The 26,061-nt window shown below is 31.6% G+C and overlaps 1 protein-coding gene across 13 annotated transcripts in view; it reads right to left on the bottom strand.

Annotated features, from left to right (window-relative positions):
• The window catches only part of LOC139498066 (nuclear receptor coactivator 2-like), a 145,600-nt gene that overhangs the window by 81,802 nt on the left and 37,737 nt on the right, over window positions 1–26,061 (bottom strand). The window contains exon 1 of one of the 13 annotated variants that reach the window (XM_071286380.1): window positions 11,405–11,633. The exons of the other annotated variants lie outside the window; for them this stretch is intronic. The gene's annotated coding sequence lies outside the window, so the exon portion shown is untranslated. Of the gene's footprint in view, window positions 1–11,404; window positions 11,634–26,061 lie in introns of those variants that run through there. 13 annotated transcript variants of the gene reach the window in all.

Here is a 26,061-nt window from a genome sequence, read left to right as displayed (position 1 = left end):
TGAGGACAATTTTGATTTAATCTGTCATGAAGCGGAAAGCATATAACGCCAAATTCAATAATCGTAACAAAAGCTTAAGCCGAGTGACCACTCGTTTATTTTTATTTGTCACGATGGAAATGCAATAAAAACGCTGTCGTGAGAACTTATTTAAATACAATTGTCCACTATCATTTGGACCATGATTACTAATCCATGATGGAATGTCCCTAATAAATTCAATTATATCAATTTCCAAGTGATTCTATAAGAAAAACTATCAGAGATATTTTTGTAAATACTTTACAATGGTAATAGGTTTTCACACTTCAGAGTCAATTAGATATATATATACTCCATCTGCTTAACGGGAAAATACTTTATTGAACACAATATACTGCTATTCTATAAAACACTGATGTCAATTGTAGAAGGTTAGTTATTGTACAGGTATAAAATGACATGAGTCTGAGTTGCACAAAAAAAACTTATGACTTAGATTTATCTTAAAAAAAATACACTGAATTGTTCATGACTTACGATCAATCTTAATCACTAGTTTATTTGTGAAACCAACTCCAGGTCCCCAAATCAAGCATGGATTTACAGTAGCTGTTCGTCAAAGCTTTTCGTCTATGTCATGAACAAGATTAACCTATACAGTGGCGGATTCAGGGGGAGAGGTCAGGGGGTTGGATTCCCCCTTTTTTTTTGGACGATCAATGCATTTGAATGGGGACATATGGTTGGAACACTCCCCCCTTTAATCCTGGGTTGGGACACCCCCCCCCCCCCTTTTTTTTACATTTAGCTGGATGCACCCGTTATATCATTGATATAGGAAGATATGGTATGAGTGCCACAATATTGACAAAATATGAATAATTTTTTCTTACATATTGATGAGTTATCTTATCGAGATATCCTTCCCTCTGAATAAAATTCTTATATCTATTAACTCTTCTAATTTATCAATACTTGAAATTATAATGTCAAAAGATTTAGCCAATAGAACTGACATTTACTTTTGACATAAAACTTTTGACATATTGTACCAACACCTGCCATTTTGTTAAAGACTACATGTTGATGTCTTGTAACATATTTAAGAGATCTTTTACATTTTTTTGTTGTTGATCGTATTTTGTCACATTGGCACTACAATTACTCTGATAAAAATAATAAATTGGTCAACCATGGTCAACCATGGACACAAAAGTGGAAAACCATAGTTGACCATGGTCAACCATGGGCACAAAAGTGGAAAACCATAGTTGACCATGGTCAACCATGGACACAAAAGTGGAAAACCATAGTTGACCATGGTCAACCATGGGCACAAAAGTGGAAAACCATAGTTGACCATGGTCAACCATGGACACAAAAGTGGAAAACCATAGTTGACCATAGTCAACCATGGGCACAAAAGTGGAAAACCATAGTTGACCATGGTCAACCATGGACACAAAAGTGGAAAACCATAGTTGACCATAGTCAACCATGGACACAAAAGTGGATATGGTTAGCAATGGTAACCATGGTTGCATTTTGACAACAATTCTTCAACATTTTTGTTATTTTTCAGTTTCAATTTCTTATTGTGGCTTATTTACCTGGGGGGGTTCTCTATACCGGTATATCTTTTATTAACTACATTTGTACACCAACCCAACAATGAACATCTATCTCCATTTATCTTTACATATCATCAATAAACAACATGTACCTAAGCTGATGCTTATCAAATTTATGCTAACTACCAGTTTTCAAAATTCTGTACATTTCTATTTTCTTGGGCACATGATACATAACCAGTGCCTGAGAATATGAAGTACTTCAAACAACTGCTGCCAACTCTGACAAGACACAGATATATGCCCATTAAGATAAGAATATATGCAATCCAATGATAAGATACAATATTACTTAGAATTCCAATGACTTAATGCAATGTAAAGATTGAGTGACAGACCAAGGCTCACAGTTAATAAACCAGTCAAACGGCCATCTCAAAGTTTTCTCAACAAATCTAGGGGTCATCTCGAAATATTTTTCTGAGTCATTAAATATTGTTAAACATTTTAATGTATAATATGATAACAGAAATTAAGTGAAGTAAAAGTGGATGCTGTTAATTTTTTTATTTTCCTGGGTATTTATTTTGTGGATTGAAAAAAAAATGTACAACTTGGTGGATATTTTCATGTTTTGGCCAAAGTATGCATACCTAAGTTGATAGAAAATGTGTACATCATTAATTTTCTAAATGTGGTTAACCTGTACCAACAAAATCCACTAAAATGTATATTCTTGCTAGGAAGAATAATCAATTCATAGAAGCTGAAAGAATACTTATTTTAAAATTGTTTTCTTGAAGAAAATTAAATTGATAACATATATATGTAAACTATTGTCTTGTGAAAAAGCAAAACAAGCCTTATCTTACCAATATTATCAAGTGTATAAACTTTCATACTATCAACTCTACAGGGTAAAATGTTATTAGCGGAAGAAACAATATCATCTTACAAATTACTAAAACACTTAAAGTAATCAACTTTGGGACATTCACTATATTCTGCAACTAAAAACATCAGGTAACCAGATAAAGATGTTCTTCATTATCTTTTTGGGAACAGAATCGGCAGATAAGACATTTCAAGTTTCAGTAATGGAATAAAATCACTAATAATCAGGGATCGAAATACTCATAATATCTGTTAAACTATCATCTACATGTATGATCTTCTTGGGAAAGAATCATAGATAAGAAATTTCAAGTAACAATAATGGAATAAAATCACTAATAATCAGGGATCGAAATATACATAGTATCTGTTAAATTATTATCAGGGATCGAAATACACATAATATCTGTTAAATTATTATCTACATGTATGATTTATGACTTACATAAATCATGGTAGATTAACTGGATCCCTGTCTCACAAATCAAACAACATAGGTATTTTTTATAGTTTATATCTACTGATACCTATAGAACATGCTTCTCATAACATATTTCATAATATGCAACAGGAGGTTTACATATCATATGGGGGATCCGTAGATTTACTCTAACTAATTCTACCTATAAATCGTTACTAATTATCTATTTTTAGAAATAGAATGGTGACTATACAAATACAACTTCACTAAAATGAAATCACAATTTCTCATAAATTCAGTTATTGATTTATTTTTATAAATTTTTTTTAATTTTTTTTTTCAATTTTATCAGCTGAACAGATGTTTGAAAAAAAAATCTTTTTCTTTTTCTTTTTTTTTTCTTTTAAATTTTTATAAAAAAAATGAATCTATCAGCTGTAACAGATGTTGTAAGAGTTTGGTGGTAATTAAAATTATGGTATTTTATAAACTGGTGAATAACAGCTCTGATTTGGTTTTGTAGATCAAAATGTTGAAAAAAAGCTTTAATACCTCAAATTAGGAGTATGCAAAATTTATATATACAGAATCCAGTCTAAAACCAGAAGGCAGAGTGCTGACCAATAAATTTAGGTTCTTTATTTTTTAACAAGAATTTAACTTTGAAGAATATTTATCAAATAAAGGAAAGGTTATGCAACAACTGGAAAAAATAAAATGATGAAAACTTCAAAAGTGTTTGGCGTTAGAAATCGTGAAATTTATATTTGGCCGTTTTTAACAACATTTTATAATAATAATGAAAAATCTTACACATTAAATACCTCCCTTAAGGCACCTCAACATTTTGTAACATGTATGCATTACCCTGTTGGATGGAAATCAAGAGATAACAGTCAAACACTGCCAAGATTTGTTTTGCTTTCTTCTCAGATTTTTTCTCACAAAAATGAATTGTGCAGAGAATGCATTACATGTTAATGTTCAATTCTACAAAATATGCATATTACATATTCTTTGTTTTTTTTTCCAACTTAATCAATTTGACGTCATATAACAAATGAATGGCATGAAGTATACGTAAATAATGAGTTTTTTGTTTTGTTTTTGTGTGTTTGTTTTTGTGTGTTTGTTTTACTCTTTGTTTTTATAAATATCATTAAATAGTTATTAATGTTTTGAAGGTCATTTTCATTAAAACTTTTTAGAAATATATTGAATAGGTAAACAATGAAACATGACTGTAATATGTTCTTTATTATGGTGCGTAGTTAATGTGCAACAGAAAGAATCGAATTTCTGTATATCAGATAGGCAAATTGGCCAATGATATTATTACTTTTTCTATCAAGTTTGAAATAGGATATAAGAACTGCCACTAATATTAATGCATATTAGTCTTGCATTACATAATTACTACATGAAAAAAAAACATATTTTATTTCACTACTTGGTAATTTTTGTAGTATCTCTTCTAACAAAATACTGTTGCACTATCATTTTACTCAAAACATATTTAATTTCACTTAACTTCATAGTTTTTGTAGCAACTCTTCTCACAAAATTATCTGTATAACAAAATTGTTGCACTACCATTTTACTTTTTACCATTTTTTTTGTTAGCATGTGATTGTTCTATTTACAAGTATCGTTTTAACTTGACAACGACATATTAGTATCAAAATTATACAATTCATGGCATAAACTGCGTTTTGCTATCATTTTACGTTTTACTCATTCTTTTAGCTTGCCCCCTTGACAAATATCTTTTTAACTTGACAATAACATATTAGTACATTAATTATACAATTCATGGCATTATCTGCGTTTTGCTATCATTTTACTTTTTACTCATTCTTTTAGCTAATGCCCCCTTTGACAAATATCGTTTTATCTTGACAACGACATATGAGTATCAACATTACACAATTCACAATTTTGGCACAATACAACTCATCAATAACAAATAAATAATAGTCCGTCTTTCTCAAAACCTCATCCTAGTTCACGAAATATATTAAAAGTCCATTTAAAATTCCTGTATTCCTTAGATGAATGAGATTGCCACATATAAGATACTACTATTCACTAAAGAAACCCAAAAATGGCCAATTCAAAATGATAGCGTGGATCATCTTGTTTATTTGGATTTCAGTGCATGGCTTTTCTACAAGGTCTCATAACTGAAAACATCCTTTAACAAATATGCAATCAAGGCTTTAAGTAAATTCTATAAAACAAACATCCTCTAATATATGTATTAATTGTAAACGGGACTGCAAACATACTATCTATTTTAAGAAATGAAGAAACTCAAGGTTACTAATGGAACAATATGTAATTTAAATATTGATTTCCTAAGCAGTCAAATATGAGCCTTTCCTATTTTTCTTTTATTTAATTATATGAATATGCAATGAAATTATATACAATCTATATTTTCAAAATTCATCATTTAATTATAATAACATAGTCCCCAGGTTTGATTACTGAATCCCTTGTATTACATGTATTAGTGGTCAATTCAAAATAAAATAACAGTTAAGACCATGGACCTAACTAATTCAAATGCAACGTTACATTATAACACAACTTAATAATTAATTTCAGGGGAAAAAAAGGGGGGATGTATAAAGGAAGCTTTTTAATCAGTTTCAGAACTTCTTGCAAAGACATAGTATCCACACAAGCCCTCTGCCTTCACTCAGAACTATAAGGTAGAACAGTCACTGTTATATAATTGATTGAAATAAATCTATTATTTTTAACAAAAAAATTACTTTTTTTTTTTAAAGGGGGGATATGAAACGGAACAAGCTTTTTCATCATTACAGAACTTCTGGCAAAAAAATTGTTTCTCTGACATTTTATCCACACCAGCCCTCTGCTTTCACTCATAACTATATGGTAGATCAGTCACTGTTCAATAATTTATTTAAATAAATCCATTACTTTTAACAAGAAAAATACTTTTTTGGGGAAAAAAGGGGGGGGGATATGAAATGGAACAAGTTTTTCATCATAAAATATTTCTCAACCATTTCTATCCACACCAGCCCTCTGCTTTAACTCAGAACTATATGTTCAATAATTTATTGAAATAAATCCATTATTTTTAACAAGAAAATGACAGGCAGTTTTCACACTTTTACAAATATAGATTGATTATATAACTCCTAGCTATACATTTTAATCACTAAATTGAAATTCTTGTGTATACAAAAACCACAACATTGAGACACAGTCACATAAACCATACGATACAATTCACACAAGTCAAAATTACACAAACCACAACATGAGAACACAGTCACCTACACCATAGTCGATACAATTCAAACTGGGTAACAATTTGTTTTCGGCTAATTTGAAAATCGGCCAATGTTCCCTAATACAATGACATCACAGTACAAGTCAGATACCTTAATACAAATTCTGTTAGTTTTCATACTTTTATAAATATACCAATAACCCTAGGCTTGTACATGTGTATGATCACTAATTGAAATACAACCATAGTATGAGAACTCAGTCACCTAGACCATAGTAGATACAATTCAACAATTCAAACCATTGTCTAACAGTCAACATGTTTACGGCTAATTTAAGAATCCCGTCAATGTTCTGTGATACGATGACCAGTACAAGTAGTACAAGTAGCCCTAGTGTCTATGACCTCATCAGATCAATACATAATGTCCACCATTTTATCAGCCAGATTATCTTGTATTATATCAAGGCTACTGATTGCTGTACTATTGTACAGATAAGTCAGAGATATGTCCTTAGGGGGTCAATGTGTTACCCTTTCAATAATATGTGAAATACTTAAATGAGGGTCTGGATTGGTGGGGGGAAAAAAGGGGGGATGTCTATAATTTCTGTATTTTTATTTTTTTAAGCATTTTTCTCTTCCTTTTACATAAATACATTTTGCCCATTTAACTCCATTCTTTGTAGGTTTTATATCTAACTACAATGTACCTAATCCATTAATCTCTATTCTTTGTATATTTGGCTTATTTTTCTCTCTTATTTCCCCCCCTTTTTTTTAATCTGTATTTTATTATTCTCTATTCCGTAAACCCCTCCATACCCTCATACATGTATTGCCTAAGAAAAATTTGTCTCTTAAAAATTAATCATATACTGTATATATATATTTATAATTCGTTTATAATTGGTCTATATATATATATATATATACCTATCACAGGTACATGTAACAAGACAACAAGGATGGTCAGGTGAAGTCTAATTACAACAGCTAACTTGCAAACCTCAGTTATTGATTTTATTGTCACAAACTCAGAGATTCAATGAGACAAGAATTTTTCTTACTATCAGCCAATTACAAGCACAAAATATATCAGTATCTTGTTGTTTTGGATAATACAACATCATAATTCAATATTAGCTATTAAGTTTTCTATTATTTTGTTTATATTATTTTTAAGTACATGTTACTTGGTGGGTTTTGTTTATAGATTAGTAAAGACATTAAGTTAGACAATAGACTGTATATTGAAGCCATAATTAGTCAACTATCAGTGGTAGCAGAGGGTAGTTACAATGTAATATATCATCCATTAAAGAAATAAAAGATGAATGTGTCTGATGACACGGATCAGTGCCCTGCTCAGGCTTCTCACAAATGAAACTGGGAAGGACAGAGGGAAGGACAGAGGGAAAGACAGAAGTCCTGCAAGTTAGAAAGACAGAAGGACAGACAGTAAAGGGTAGACTCACTCACTCTGCTTTCCCCCAGTGTGGGGCATTCAAATTTCAAACTAAATATCCAAAAAGCAAAAAGGTCTTTGAGCACTGTATTGGAAAGACCCAAGATAATCATATATAGATACTGCTCCTGGTATGATAATAAGCACTATTTTTGGTCTGTACAAATATAACATGTACATGCAAGTTGTTAATTACATATATGTTTGTAACATCGTAGCATTGTTTTCCACTCAAATCATGTGTGGAGATAATCAAGTTGTTTTTCTCCATCTTAAATATAGTAATTACAATAAGTTATAGGCAGTAGTCATTACAATAACCACATTAACATTTTTCTACAATGTATTAAATCATATCCAATCAGATTGTCACTTAATTAATTCAAGCTAAAAATAATCTCTAAATTAATTCACACTAAAAATAATCTCTAATTCATAAATTAGATATTTTGATGGATTGTTTACCTGGAGCTAATTCAACAGGAAATGACAGGTTTTTTTTACCATTTAAAATTTGTTTATTCATTACATAACAATAGATATTTAACAGAAAAAAATATGATATCTATGATTATATTCAATATCAGCAAAAATTCATTATTATTCATGGGATACCAATTTTGTGGAATTCGTTGTTACAGATGAACCAAGAAATTAAATGTTCAACGAATAACAAATTTCATATAGCTGATCTGTTGCCTTTGGCAAAAGCAGGAAATCAAATATCCATGATAATGCAAGTTTTCTTCAATCCACGAAAATTCAGGAACCCACGAAAATAAATGAATCCACAATAAGATCCTAATGCAAATGAACATATAACTAGGATTATTTTTTTCTTCAAATTTTCATATTTTGATGGGTTGCTGTCTAAGAAAACATGAACTTACAACATATATTCCAAAACAGAATGAAGGATAGAATCAAAACCTGTTTGAGCCATTAATAACAGATCTTCAATCCATGATTCTGATTATGATCAGCTCTGGACAGAAATAAACCTCTGAATTAAATAATTCTTTCATAACCATGACAATAATGAAACAATATCAATGATTAAAATTAATGATGATTGAACGCAGCTTGTTTATAAGCCTAATAACACAAGATAATTCAACATGTTCTATCCAGAAGTGCAGTGTACAATTTAGACCCTCATTTACATATAAATTATAATCTTATCAACAAATGCTTGATACATTTTAATCAATATAAGATGATCATATTTTCAAATGTGTAAAAATGATCAAGGCCAAGCTATAAAACTTTGAAATCCCTTACAACTTGTAAAAATCTATTGTCCTTTGGTGGGAGTAATATCTTTTTAACGATTGTCAGGTATTTAAATCTTTAAAGCTAAATATCACCTCTGATAATTGATTGTAAGACAGGTAGAATTCTGAATTCAAATGTAAAGTTTTATAGATCTGTTTAAATTAAAATAAATCCTATTACATGTATTGTGGGTAACAAAAAGGGGGGTTAAATCTTTGTCACCAGGAATAGAACCACTGTCATCCCCTATGTTATCAATAAGGCACGAGGAAAGGAACCCCTGTCCACCCCTATGTAATCTAGGCCTCAGGAAAAAAACAACTGTTAATCCTCATAAAACCTAGGCCTTAGGAAAAGAACCCCTGTTCACCTCGTGTAATATAGGCCTTAGGAAAAGAACCCCTGTTCACCTTGTGTAATATAGGCCTTAGGAAAAGAACCCCTGTTCACCCCTATGTAATCTAGGCCTCAGGAAAAAGAACCCCTGTCCACTCTCCTGTAATCTAGGCGGCCTTAGGAAAGGAACCTTTAAGTGTCAACCCCCATGTTATCCAGGCCCCAGGAAAAGAACCCCTGTCCACCCCATGTAATCAAGGTCTAAGTAAAGAACCCACAGTACACCCCCAAGTAATCAAGGCCCCAGGAAAAGACCCGCTGTCCACCCTTGTGTAATCTAAGCTTTAAAAATAGGAAAAGAAGCCCTGTCCACCCCCGTGTTTAAGCCTTAGGAATAGAACTCTTGTCCACTCTCATGTAATCTAGGCCTTCAAAAGAAAACCCCCGTCCATCCTCGTCTAATCTAGGCCCTAAGAAGGGACCCCAGTCAACGTCTATGGTATGTAGGCCTTAGGAAGGGGTCCCTGTCCACCCTCATTTAATCTAGAACCACTGGCATCACCAATGTAATCTAGGCCCCATGAAAAGAACCCCTGTCCAGCCCCATGTAATCTAGGCCTTAGGAAGGGACCCCTTTCCACCCCATGTTATCCAGGCCCCAGGAAAAGACCCCCTGTCCACCCCCGTGTAATCTAGGCCTTAGGAAGAGTCACCCCTGTCCACCCTCGTGTAATCTAGGCTTTGAGGAAGAGAAGCAGCTGTTACTGTTACACATGTAATGCAGCATCTGTATAATTTACAATACATTTTTAACACTCCAAGGTCTCATGGCAATACCAGAAATCACTAGTAAATCATCAAAATGTAATCACTTATATATCAATCAATGTGAGAGTCAAACAAGAACACACTAAAATGAGGAAATAAATGGATAATATTTTGTCATTGAAAAAAATTCAAACTATAAGCACATGTTTGTTTAAGGATTTTTTTTTAGCATATTTTCACAGAAAAGCATTCAATTTTGATGCTATAGGCAAACCCACCAACAAAGATTTATTTTAATGCCAAATTTTAAGTATTTTTGTGTTTTTATCATAACTTTTCTTAACTTTTCTTCATTTTTTAATATGGTTGGAATTGAAACAGATTTATTACACAAACTTCCTAATAATACACTACATGTAGAGCTAGTGTTAATACCTATTCATTTTTTGAGGAAAGCTTATTAGATTTTGCCAGAGTGCGTCTGCAGTTGGATTTAGGATGACACCCCTATTTTTCAATATCGAGTCATATATGATAAATGCATAGACTTTAACATTATGGTCTGCCAGGGTCCCCCCTTTTTTTAAATCTTGGATCTGTACCTGATGTATGTAATTCGTTGGTGTGCTACAAGATGAAAAAAAGAAAATGTTCAGTAAATAAGATTTAACAATATGACTTTATAACTTAAATAGACCATAAGGTGCTAGTCAGAAAATGAAGTTTCATAACTTATTGGAAACATTTGTGTAACCTTTTTTTTTTTATATTGCCTGTAAATGGCATATAAAGTTCAATATAACAAAGTATAGTAAATTTATAAAGTTTTAAAATACTAGTTGTACTTTCAACATTTTATATATGAATTTCAGTTTTTCATTTCATTAACATAAAATTCTACTCTATTAAAATAATTTATACATAGATTTCTAAATTTCACAGAAGTGCATCATAGAGTATGTCAGATTTATAATTGTAATTATTTCATGAATCAAATTTTTCTACCACAATAATTTATACGCCAAGAAAATCAAAACTGAATTTCATTCCTTCAAAATTGTCCATTCACTAATAACATTCTCTCAAAATTATTCATTCACTTTCAATCAGATATATATGCAAAGATCACTTCCTTATTATAAGTGTAAGTTGCTGATATAATTTTCATATATCACATGCATCTGTGTTATTATAGTAGTAATTTTGTATAATTTCTAAATAACCACCAAACCAGGTGCTAATTGGCATTAACACAAGTAGAAAAGTTCACTGAGAGAATTTTGGACAAAAATATTCTGACCAACTACAAAATTATTTAGTAAACATCATACATGAATGTACTACATAAATATTACAAATGAAACTTGTGTATGGTCAGTGAAAAGAGCTATACCTGAACACATATAATGACAGCTTACCTGTAAAATTATTAATCCTAAAATATTGACCACAGGTACACAAAAAATATTCTTGGTAAGTTAATAAATCCAAGGAGTTATATTACACAATAATTCCACAAGTTGCCATGTTGGTGTCATAAATCAGCACACTACAGTATAACCTGGCATTGACCAAGGAGAACTGTGGTCAATGAACTGACCTGACCATTGATGACCAACAAGGCTGGACAAGCCAGGTTCAATCACCCTACAAACCACATGTTGGTCAGTTAAACTGTGAATCAATGTCAGTTCCACAGGTGCAATTGATCTAATTAAATTCTTATCTATCCTAGATTAGTGTATTGCAGTAATTCCCAAGTGTGTATTGGTCAGCCAGACACCCTCTGGTCATCAGTCAATCTTAAAGACAATGTTCAGTTTGTACAACTATTTCACACATAACACTGGCCATTCAGGTATGAAGTCATGTGACTTTACATAACACAGGTCTGACTGGACAACAATCATTATTTATTCCCTGAGGGTCAATAATACACCTGACTAGTCTTTAAATGATTTAAATCTAATACACAAACACTGGACATTCATATTGGCCAAAATATTCTTTGAAGTAGCTTTTTAAGCCTTTCTAGTGTAAACTATATACAAAAGATTGAGTTAAGAATGGAAGTCTAGGCAATTTCAAATTGTTAAATGTTATTTTATCAAACGTATACAGCCCTTTTTAAATAATCCCTTTCTAAAAATATACAGTGGGTATACGGACATTATCCAAAGGATTGGCTTTAATGTTATTTTGTCATTCTTTTAACAATATGTATAATGTGCATGGCCATTTGTTTATTTATAAAATAAATCCTTTTTATACTGCAAAATTGACAAAAAAATTATTTGTTGTTTTCTCTTCTTTTTTTATCCACATTGGGACTTGTTTTTTAGACTTTATTGTCGGGCCACATAATGTAAACAGGCTGATGAATCAATTGTTCTTTTCAGGCCAGACATAAACTGACAATAAAATTTTCATAAATTGCATTGATTTAGTCTTCCTACTTGACCAAAATACCTAAGAAAATACATTCTATAGCTGATAATTTTTACCCATAAAGCATTCAGGGTTGAACCATAATATCCCCCTAATTAACTGATGTTTTTCACCCATTCTTTTAAACATGAAAATTAAATAAATTCTTAAGGGAATGCCTGCACAATATAAAGAATATGACAGTTGTTATCTATGAAATGTTCCATAGGTTGACAAAGTCTAAGGATTGATTTAGTTAGTTTTTATGGACATGCCCTTTCAATTTACCAAGGAGTAATTTTGGCAATACATTTTTACTTGAATAGCATTGATAATTTATAAAATTGAGAATGGAAATTCCAGGGGAATATGTCAAAAAGACAACATTATGAACCTTTTTTTACAGCAGATAACAGCTGAAATAGGTCGTCACTGCAGTAAGAAAATCCTGCACCCAGAGGTCACTGTTGAGGCCTCAGCTGGCCCCTTAAAAAAAATGTGTACTAGTTCAGTGAAAATGAAAGTCATACTTTTATTATGTAAATGCCTATCAGACATCTGATGTTTTTACTAATGTTTTTGGCTTGGCCTGAAATGTGTATTGATCACAAGATGGACAATGTCCAGACAATTTCTCATTAATTGATAATAATCAAACATCTGTTGTACTTACTGTTTCATTAACAAACAAGAACTGGTGTATTGAAAGTTTGTTTGTCCAATCAAAATAAAGTACAAGATCTAGTGTATTGGAAGTTAAACTGTTCAATCAAAATCAAGTTTGAAAATGAAATGATTTTTTTTTTTAAACATGATTCTAAAAAATAGTTCTATCAATTTCTCAGAGTGCATTTCATGAAAATTTGTCATTTGTTGAACATTTAAATTTGTTGTTCACCTGTTCCCACGAGACCCACACAAATTGGTATCCAGTCAATATTATGAATCTTCTGATTATTGCGAAAGTGTGTTGGTCTGATCAGGAACAAGTTATAATGAGTAAATTTAGGAATTTATGCTATCTTCATCAAGACAACAAAATACATCAAAATAAAAGCTTGAAAATAAGAAAAAAGCAAAATTGAATGTGTAAATACATTAGAACTTCCAATTTAAGCAATCCACAGTATCTTCAGAGACACTGCTGAGAAAGAATTTGTAACTTTTAAGAATCAATTTCATATCTCTGAATACAACAGCCTGGATGTCAATTAAGACTCTAATTTACTTTCATCCTTTACAATATTTACAAGCAAAACATGCCATCCTTAAATTATATAAACTGAATATGATAAGATAGAATTCACAGGAACATAAGGGACATTACTGTGAGTCTGTTCAATTCTAATAGCCTTTTCAGAATTTAAAGGACTATGGGTAATCTCATTGTTCGTACACCAAAATGAAAACAATGTTACGTCAGTGGTTGAATTTCAATTTTTCAGGGAACGTTTTAAACCAATCACAACATTTTGGTGTAGGCTTGTGAAAATATTACCCAGAATGCATTAGATTCTGAAACTGCAAATTCTTTACAGAATAACAAATGTTTCTAAAATATCTTCGCCAAGTTGCTTGACAATAATTTTGGAAAAAAGAATATATATAAGTTGGAGAAAACAAACATCGTAATTGTCCAAAAAATATGACTCGCAACTTTATTTGCCTTAGAAAAGTACAACTATACTAAAAGACATTAAAAGCAAAGTGCAAAGATTTAAAGTTCTTTTAAATGGCAAGAGTACAATGTTGTAGTCTATTATCTGGATTATGTTGAAATGTCAATGAATTCTGTTGACACAGACATGTGTCTCACCTGTTTTTATAGGACACACAAGTTGAAATTCAAATGGCATCACTAATGTTAACCATCAAAGAGTTTCAAAGTCATTGAACTGTGGCTGTCAGGGGTTAAAAGACCAAATAATCGCCTAGAAAATGAGATGTGCCAATTCTTTAACACCAGCCAAATATCATTGATTTACACTCGTTGATATCATTGGGTGCTTCCACCATCGTTGCAAACCACATGACATTTAAATCTTACCTTCAAAACTTAGTGGCATGAGTTTCATAGATGAGAAAAAAAATTATACAAAAAAGTCTTGTTTTAATTGGAGTAAGAAACTTTGAAAAAAAACTTAAACAATTCAGTATCCAGTAACCTAATAAATAATGTATGTCATTTGATTTCACATAAAATTAATTTTCATTTTGTAATCTCTTTATAGAATAACAATTAACTCCAACCAACCACAATGATAATGTTACAATAATTGCAACATGTGCAACAAATACATATATACAATATAAATAGTCTGACAATCTGTTCCCTGACAGGATGATACAAAGATTTTAATTAGGATACCAGCAGGAACACAGATGATGCATTTGGAATATACAATTAGTGGTAACATTTACTTCATCACAACATTTCTTTCATTCCATTTGTAACATCTTTGAGCAAGAAATTCCAAACGAATACTGTATAAAATGTAGAAGTTTTAGATGTTTATATTATTTTGAAATTTGCAACGGAATATGTGTCACAAATCATGTAACCTGCATGCGTTTTAAACTTTGAAAAAAATAATAATTTATATTTCTACAGTAAATTGTGATTTTTCTTTTTTAAATTCATAAAATTTCAATTATAAAACCCCATTTGAAATTTTGATATCATTATTGTATACGCAGCATTTCTGGAAAATAGCAATTATTAAACTTGCTTATGTATTTGGAAATATAATGATTCCCTGGCTGCAGGTCTCTGAGATTATGTACAAATCTTAAATAATTTTGGTGAATCTTAAATTTAACTAGGAGCTGACCTGTAAATGTGATTCAGAAACTTCCATTTAATAACTTGTAAAATTATTACATTTAATCCAATTAATCCTTTTTATTTACTGTAAGTTATTGATTCTAAACTTTGAACCAAAACATATCATTTGTTTTCCTGAACAAATAACGTAGAAAATCAATCTAATTTAAAACAAGAGAAATAGCAACAAAAAAATATATCAATATTCATAATTGAAATTAGACATTACAGAATTTGAGTTTTTTATACAAGGACAACATCCTTGTCCCAGAGAAGATTTTTTTCTTCTTCTAGTGACGTCAAACGATGGGACATTTACATCACTGTTCCGATAGAACGATCAATGATAAAATAAATACAATATCTTTGACTTTTGATTATATACATATACTTTGTGTTAAGATATAAGAACAAGTTAATGAGCTATGTCGATCATTGAACATCGGTTTAAAGAATAATGCAAGTTACATAAATGTGGGACCATTTTAACACATATTGAAAAGTAATATATATGTCACTTTTACAATTGTTATTTTTTTCCTAATCGAATCGTTACTTAATTGATTGACTTTTGAAATTGAACCAGGAGTATGGTGACCAATTCATTCAGTGGGGAGGGGGGGTTACATGGCTTCATGAAGCAATCAAACACAGAATGTTGACTTTAATACTGCTTATTTGTTAACAAGGGGGTTGTGTTTAACAAAAATCAGTGTGACAGTCAAAGGTAAACTAATGGGGTCCATGCCCATTGACTATTTAAATACATAATATCTAACTAAAATGACTAAATACTCTCATAAAAATAGTTCTATTTCTTCTTATGGTTTTTAGTGCCATATCTCAGGGATGCTCTCATTGACATTACACCCCACACCTATTTACCTTACACGTAATTGTAGTAAAAAAAAATCAGCTAATGGCAAATTTATTCACAAATGAAACATCTCGAAATAAACCTTTTCTCTCTCTGTTTATATCATTTTAAAATTCTATCTTTTTCATTCACTTTGTTAAAAGTCTTTATGCCATTTCAAAGGACAGGATAAAAACACAATTTCACAAACACAGCTTATAAAGGAATTGAGTTTTTAAATGAACTTTAAATTACAGAGTATATATTCTTCAAGATGACACCTTTACACATTTAAAGTACTTCAACTCTGACACAACTAGTGCCAAAAGGCATTTTATTCCTTCAATACAATCATACTGTATATAATGGATTATTGTCCGATGAAAATATTTATTTTAAATTGTGAAATCATTTGAAGCATGTACAGCATTTGAATCAGACAAAAAACATGCCTTTTTTGTGGGTGTTAAAAAACCCAACCTCAAAATATGAAATAAAATCAGTCATATTATAATGTGCCTGAATTTTACTTTGTTTATAACCAATTTTAATTTGTTTTTAAAATCTAATTATGTGTAGTCATTCACTTTTATGTATTGTGGGTTTTATATATAACTTATTGTGCACTTATTTTTGAATATTTGGTGGGTACAGGTAAATCTGTTAGTACTGTGAATTCAGAAATTATTGCACGGTTTTTATTATTGCGAAAAATGCCACAGGGTTACAATCGCAATAATTTTAAATCGCATTTAGTTTGTTTTTTGTATGGATTAAACAGGATTTTTCTCGATTTTGCAATAATTAAAATCACATTTTAGTCTAAAACGACAATTTATACACACAATAATTTCTGAATTTACAGTTACTAAGTATATATATTTATCAAATTACAAATTTTCTTCCAAAAAACTGTTTTAATAATTTGACAAAACCACTCTATGAAAGAAAAGATAACTTTTAGACTTTGACTCTTTATGATGCCCTGAGGCATTTATATAGTCCATATTTTTTGAATGACTAAAATTTTTGCTTGATGTCAACAGTTACACCACAAAAAATTAGAAAACCACGAATACATGAAGATATCTCACGGCAAAATAACTTGGTAAGAAAAATTATATGAATAGGGCCAACTATTATACCTCCAACTAACAGGGACTGCAAGCTTGTAACAATTTTGATCAAAAGAGAAAACAATCATGTCAGACCAGGCATAAAAGTTTGTTGGACATGTACAAAGATAACATACAGCAAAGACAGAATGGAAATAACACCTTATTTAACAATGTTGATGAAACTCTCAAAGCCAATCAAAATTCAGCAATATCCATGAAACCTTCCAAACTAATTGTCATTCTAAAAATGCCATGAGAGTCTTGGTGATAATAAATATTTAACCTTCATCATGCAAGTCTTCAAGACATTCAAATAAAATTATTCAACATTGTGACGATTTTTAAGTCTTCAAGACAACATTCATGAAAGTTTCCAAACCAATCATCATTCTAAAAATGGCACAAGAGTCTTGAAGTTCATAAATATTCAACATTTTGTAATGCAAATCTTCAAGACGTTTATATATATTTAACATTGTGACGATAATTATTAAGTCTTAATTCAAGACACTCAAATATATCTATCATTGTGACGATTTTGATTTTTAAGTCTTCAAGACGCTACTTTCATCAATATCAGCGAAGGTTATTCTGACTCTCATATCACAGATAAAGAAAACCTGCAGAGATGTCAGACCTAGAACTATCATCACAAACTGTTACAAGGGAATAATCAATATAGCATAACACCTGATGTCAGCTTTAACTAATTTCTATCTAATGTGACAAGATCTGCAAACACCCAATTATATATTCAACAACAGCATTTTCAAATTAAATGTTACTATACATATCTAGCTGCAAGTCTTTCTAAGAATTATGATCACATCATTTCCTTTCAAGCAGGATATACATCCCTTTCAATTATCATCCATCAGTAAATTGAAAAAAGAAAATTGTAAGATTGTACTTGATCAACTGAGACTTAAATAAAGGTCGACTGTTTTTCAAAACATGCTTACCAATGGACATTTAAAGAATAATAAATTGATTGTCTTGAAATATTTGCCACTGGACATTGAAGCAAACAACAATCAATCACCGTCAGTACATTTGAAAAAAAGAAAATTATAAGAAATTGTACTTGATCAATTAAGACTTTTATAAAGGTCAACTGTTTTTCAAAAACATATGCTTACCAATGGATATTTATAAATAATAATTTGATTGTCTTGAAATATTTGCCACTGGACATGGTATAGCATTTTTTGAGGAAAAAAAAACAGTTGACTTTAGTTAAAGTATGGTTGATCAAGTACAATATTACCAATGGTCATATATCAGTAATAATTTGATTGTATTGAAATCTTTGCCACTGTACATTAAAGCAACCAACAATCAATTTCAATCCTTCATTGAAAAGATTTGTAAAGGGAGTATATTATAGTGTCTTGTAAGGTCTCATGTACATTTTATATGGGCCCTCCTGACTTAAGCAGCACAGAAGTACTGGTAATTACACACATCATTGATAACCATGGTCAAATCATATTTGGATGTGCTTTACACCATGGTCAAACCATATTTGGATGTGCTTTACACCATGGTCAAACCATATTTGGATGTGCTTTACACCATGGTCAAACCATATTTGGATGTGCTTTACACCATGGTCAAACCATATTTGGATGTGCTTTACACCATGGTCAAACAATATTTGGATGTGCTTTACAACATGGTCAACCATGTTCAGCATGGATTGTCAACAATAGTCATACATCAGACCATGGTTGACCATGCACAAACTTCATATACATCTCTGCTGAATAATATTTTGTTACTTGGTTCTCAAGAAATAGATAAAGAATATATTGTGAATCTGAAAAGCTTACAGAAAGACAACAGGTCACAACAAACTATAAAGACAAAAGCTCCACACATGGCCTTCATCCAGTAAGGAAGCAAAACTAGAAATATAAACAACAACCTTTTAAACACCACGAAAAAAAATTATAGGATTTGAACTACATGAACCCAACAAAAAATCATAAGACAGACCTAAAAAGTTCAAAGATTCAATGAGGACATAAAAATACCATAAAAATTAAAGATAAAATTGTTGAAAGTTCACCCCCAAACAAGTCCATTTAGGAATTCTTATTTAGTTTTTAAGGTCTTTCCACTATGTTTTTTTAATATTCTTTTGTGCATCAAAAAAATCTGGAAAAAGTAAGTTTTTCTTTGACTCAGATCCAGATTTACATAAACATCTGGTTACAAATTTGCATATGCATAATCAAGTACATGTGTTATTTCCAATGTTGACAGTTCTTACAATTTGTTCACTTTCTTTTAGGTTAATCCTATAACATATTTGACTGAATAATTAGTAGTGTAAAAAATTAAGCTATTAATTCAAGCTACAAAAATCTTTTCCTCGAATTGTTTTCTAGAAACGCAATTAAATCTTTAACAGATGACACTATGAACTTGGGTAGGTCCAGAGGTAGGAAACTGACAAAGATTTTTATTGTATCAATATATGCCACAGAAAATCAGATGCAACTGGTTAACACTAAACAGGTCAAAAGATATAAGAAGATATAGTATGAGTGCCTATGAGGCAACTCTCTCATCCAAGTCACAGCTTGTGGAAGTTATTAAACCATTATAGGTCAAAGTGACAGAGCCTTGGTTCACCACGAACAGCAAGCTAAAAGGTCCCTAAAATGACTAGTGTAAAATAATTCACACAAGATATTGTACGTACTGCCAAATAAAATGCATTATTTTTTGAGTTTCATAATAAACATATACCCCAAGCAATTATTTGCTGTAACAATCCCAACAATTATCAGTAATTTTTCTACAGTATTTTTTTATTCAATTTTTTATTTAATTTCCATGTGGAAAAATCTTAATAAATTGTACTTACTACTATTTAAACACTTCAGTTCCATACAATTATTACATAATCAACTAAATATAGACCATTAGGTCTAATATATGTCTACACAGTTCTTTCTAAAAATAACTATCATTGGTTCCTTTAGGTAACATTTCGACTTATATTGTTGTGAATTCCCACAACATATGCACATGTAATGTTACGTACCCTTAGCCATCATTAAACAGGCCATGGAGATCCCTGCTTAGGTATTTACTTGTCAGACCATCTTAGGACAAACTGCCAAAGGTACCCACAATCGCCCTCTTTGGATGAGTTGATACTATGAAGCAATGTTCAAACTAAGAGGGCCCTCCAATAGCATCGATGAGGGTATGTACTTAACAACAGGTTAAAGCCAGAGGCTGATTGAGAGGGGGCCCAGGGGGGCTGGGAACTCCCTTTTCTGGGAAGAATTTGGTTGATTATATGGGGAATCACTGATGCATGACTGGAGCAAGCCCTCTGTTAGGCAGTCAGTGTGCCTCCGCTGAAAGCAGAGGCAACAATTATTACACACATGCATTTGAATGTAGAAATTCTGGTTAAAAATGTACAAGCCAGAGCTCTTACAAGACTGGACAGACAGACACACAGACACATAGACACAAGGACAACAGGCATTCACAGGGGATTTTGTTTTACGTTTTTGATTGCCCCTTTTGTGCCTCTATTTTTCTAATATTAAAAAAAAGTTACCCTTGAAACATAATGATATATACAGCATTTTTTCAACTTCTAAATTTGTATATTTCCAAAACAATAGAATAAAAGAAAGATTTAATTGACATCAATTTCTGAATACATCTTTGAGACTGGATCCCTGTATATCATTTTCTACCCACTGATATTCCTTCTGGAAATTAAATTCTCGTCACCTGATATAAAATATATATAAAATATATCAGGATCACTCTTTTAATGAGACTTTAATAGCATCTACAGAGAATTATACATAATTACAAGATATACAAGAGATTTTACAAATTGAAAAACATCAAATTATAATAAGAAAACCAATCCTATATTTTACACTAGCTATCCCTGCGCTAGTCAACTGGCGAGTCAATTAACTATCGACAATTTGTTTGCATGTAAATCCATGAAACATTACTAGTCTCTCAGCTGCTACTAAGGAACATAGAAATTGTGCAATCAAATAATTATTGATTTGTAGAAATCTGAAGAGAAGAATCCGATTTCTGGAGAAAACAAGACAGTTTTATGTTATGTCAGAATTATAGCATTATTATGTAGAAATTTTGTCATCAAATTCTCTGCTTCTCAGGAAATTTCTTGTCAAATTTACTTTGGGTAATGCTGAGATTTTCATTTGTCATCAAGCTGATGATTTCCCAAATTAAGAAAACATCAATCTTTATATTTCATTTCAACATCCTTCAATCTTTCTTCATATATCCATGATTTTCTTTTGATGATAAAATAATGAGTCAGTAAAACACAGATCTCAATGCAACACTGTTTGGAACTTTTCTTTTGATTGGATAATACCAAAGTTAAAGGGCATTAATTCCACAATTTGCTTTTATTTAAAATGATATTGTTTTATTTTCCATATTTAAGAGTTGGCTAAGATTTTCATTGCATGCTATTTTCGCTTCATTCTAATCAAAATTTGTTTAAAAAATATACCAAATTGAAAATCTAACGCATAAGTCTAAAACAAACTGACAATGCCATGGCAAAAACAAAAAACCAACAAACAATGGTAAACAAAACCTGACATCGAAAACCGTTCTAGACAGAGAAATATGCATGAACCCCTAAAAAAACTTATGATGATCTCTAGAGCTCTGGAAGGGTAAGCAGATCCTGCTTCACTCAGTACCACCTGCCATGTTGATGATCTCCAGAGCTCTGGAACTGGAAGGGTAAGCAGATCCTGCTCCACTCAGTACCACCTGCCATGTTGATGATCTCCAGAGCTCTGGTAGGGTAAGCAGATCCTGCTCCACTCAGTACCACCTGCCATGTTGATGATCTCCAGAGCTCTGGAAGGGTAAGCAGACCCTGCTCCACTCAGTACCACCTGCCATGTTGATGATCTCCAGAGCTCTGGAAGGGTAAGCAGATCCTGCTCCACTCAGTACCACCTGCCATGTTGATGATCTCCAGAGCTCTGGAAGGGTAAGCAGATCCTGCTGCACTCAGTACCACCTGCCATGTTGATGATCTCCAGAGCTCTGGAAGGGTAAGCAGATCCTGCTCCACTCAGTACCACCTGCCATGTTGCTAATGTAAGTACAAACCCAGTGATGATAAGTCTAATTTTTTAGACCCGACTCAAGGAAGAGGACAGCATTGTTATTTCTGTATATATATGTTGTGTTTACTATATAATATCCACATGAGCTTGAGTTATAATTTTGGTTTCCACAATTAGATAAACTTGAGAATGGAAATGGGAATATGTCTAAGAGACTAAATGCAACAACCTGACCAAAGAGCAGTAAACAGCGAAAGGCAATCAATGGGTCTTCAACATAGTGAAAAAATCTTGCATGTTCCACTTTGGAATCTTCAACCTTGTATATATACATCAAGAACTTTTTCTGCTAAATCAGATACCAAAAGCTGTTGGACTAATCTCCTAAAGGCATACCAAAGACACAACAAAGAGTTATTCTAGGCTAATACTGTGGATTCATTTATTTTCGTGGGTACCAATTTTTCGTTGATTAAGAAAAACTTGCATATTCGTGGATATTTAATTTTGTGGTTTTGCCGAAGTCTGCATACAAACCTATTAGAAAAATTATCATTCGTTGAATATTTAATTTCGTGGTTAGACTGTGCCCACGAAATCCACGAAAATTGGTATCCAACGAATAATAATGAATCCACAGTACTGCTTCAATGATCATCAATAATCTATTCTTAATACTCATAACTTCTGGTATTCTGCACTTAATGTATCCGGAATTCTTAATCTGGCTCAGGGCTCAGACGTCTTCATTGTATATGACATTAATCAGCAGAATAACCTAGCGAAGACAAATTCAAGAAGTTTGTAAAAATGTAAAAAAAGATTTAAAATATCATTTATAATTTCTAGAACAAACCTCAAATTTCATTAAGGGGACAGGTATGGGGCAGTGGTGGGTTAAATTGTCCTAAAAAGTTGACTACCTGATTTTGAACCTGAATAATTAGTCAATAAAAACTATGAAAAGATGCATAATAAGCACATCTTTCTCAGAAACTTACCTAAGGGCCCACACTCCCTAGCCCCCTGACTATGGGTGTCACATGTATAAAACCAAAAGCTAATTTTTATGTAAGAATTTCCCCCTAGTTTGTACGTAACAGAGCGACAACAACCACTAACAGTTCATGTACTGTGTGACTGTATATCTACACAGGTACATGGTAACACCTACAAATATCTGTCAATCAAAATATATACCAGTATTTGAGGAAAAAAATTATGAATTCCCTAACTTAAACTTGAAAACAAGAAAAGAAAAATATATTACTTACAGTAAAGATCTAATAGTTCTGTACTTTTGTGTCATAATTCACATCACAATGAATTGTAATATCCAAAAAATACTTTTCTAAACACATAACCATGTGGTTTTACAATTATCCTAAGCATTTTTATGTATTCATGTCAAATGGCTAAAAATAGACATAAAACCATGTTGCTCCAGTAATGTTAAATCAGTCGGCAGTGTGTCAGTGGGCCAGTAGAGTTCATTGCCCTCAATTACAGAACATCAGGGAGAAATTTGATTGGCTAAGACTAGATGACAAAATTGGCAATATACCAAACAGTATTGACTTTTATCCTGTGACATCTGTATCAATAACTGAACAACCCTATGACTAGAAAATTAATTTAGAGAGTGTAAAAGGGGTAATATTTACCTATCACTGTTTTATTGAAAGTTATATAATTATATTACAGAGATGTGAATCGCCTGGTAGCTTGCAAGCTGCGATTTTAAATTAGAATATGAAAACCCCTCAGGATATCTAATAATGACATGTAAAATACGTTTTTATGTTACTGTTACTCCACTTTACAAAAAGTAAATTGAACTGGTCGGATTATCCTATAAATTCCTAATGCTTCATTTACCTTAAATTTCACTGGGACATTTTCTCATAAATGTGTTATTCCTAAGTACATTCAACTTTTAAAGATGACTTGCAATGTTATGTATCTGCGTTACAGATTTAATCATCTTTCCCTTGTACAATAAACAGACATAGATTCAGTCACCTCTTTAGCGGAAAAAATTTGGTTGATTATTTAGGAATGACTGGAGTCTTAACCCCCCCCTCTTTAGACAGTCAGTGCCAGGTTCCCTTCCCCTGATGAAAATTTCTGGATCAGCCACTGGGTTCATTAGAACTGACATTTCAAAGGCCAGTTGAGGAAGTGAACATCTTCCAGTCTTCTAAAATAACCTGCTCATCACAATGCAATATACTACAAAAGTAAGTCAATAAAGATCTTTACAAGTCATATCCATCTCACCACAGAGTTCATACTCACAACCTCAGAGTGAATATATATAGTCATTACTATAAACCACTCTGCCACCAAAGCTCCTTGACAAAAGAGATGCGAGGTACTCCTAAATGAGATAGAAATCTTAGTCGTATTATTTAACCAAAAAGTCTTCAACAAAAGAGGGGTGCCTTTAACGAGGGTAGTAAAGGGTTATTTTCTTGCAACGTGTTTTGCCATTTTTATTTCACGTGCAGCTGTGAAAAAGGTTTGTTATTCACCGTGTTTCATAAAATCGGTAAAAAGATCAACATGCAAGACATTTTAAATTGTTCGTTCATCGTGAAATGACAAATTTATTTCGCGTTCTTCCATGCAGATACCCCCCCCCCCCTTTTACGCCCCTCTTTAAACATGTAGAGCTCTAAATAGTCTGGGGCATTAAACATTGTGAAACAGTATGTTCCTAAAATATATAACTAATTCTATAAGTACCAATTCTAAAATAAGATGATGAAACTCTAATACGAAATACAGTCCTCATGTATTATATTACATGTACTTCTTAATGTGTTACAAAATTATACAATTTCAGAGAGATCTTGAGATGTTTATCTAGGAAATAGTACTTGAAATATGAAGTCATTTCACAGGAAACTGTTTAAAAACAATTCAAATTTGGTAAAAATGAAGTACATACACTATATATACATGATATACATGATTTTTTTTACAATAGCATATAATTGATATCGAAGTCTTATTCATTCAGTTCATGAAAATTATGAATAGAACTTGTGGTGTACTGATTTTCATATGCATGTGAAAAATGTCACTTTCTTTTGTTACATATGTAACTGTTTGCGTAATTGCTAAATTTGTAACTTATTATTTTAATGTTACATATGCCAGTGTTTATGTTATGTGATATGTAGCTGTTTTGTGTTACTTTTTTTCAGTTTAATATGACATGTGTGGCTGTTTTTGTTATGCTACATATGTAACTGTTTTTCGTAATGCTACATATGTAACTGTTTTTGCTATTTGGTATGTGCAACTGTTTTAATGCAATGCTACATGTGTAGCTGTTTTTGTAATGCTACATGTGTAATTAACTGCTTTAATGCAATGCTACATGTGTAGCTGTTTTTGTAATGCTACATGTGTAATTAACTGCTTTAATGTAATGCTACATGTGTAGCTGTTTTTGTAATGCTACATGTGTAACTGTTTTTGCAATGTTACATATGTAACTATTTTTGCAATGTTACATATGTAACTGTTTTTGCAATTACATATGTAACTGCTTAGATGTAAGATTACATATATATGCAACTATTATATTACATAGATGTGTATGTAACAACAGTTTTTAAAATTATTAAATGTTTTTCTATCTCACATTTGTTACTTTTCTTAGTTAATTCAAAAACTGTAATGTGACCGTCACTGATTCTTTTAACAAACATATGTCACATATAAA

The sequence above is a fragment of the Mytilus edulis genome, chromosome 12 (genome assembly GCF_963676685.1).
Source record: "Mytilus edulis chromosome 12, xbMytEdul2.2, whole genome shotgun sequence".
NCBI lineage: Eukaryota > Metazoa > Mollusca > Bivalvia > Mytilida > Mytilidae > Mytilus > Mytilus edulis.
This window is presented reverse-complemented; position numbering and strand designations above follow the sequence as displayed.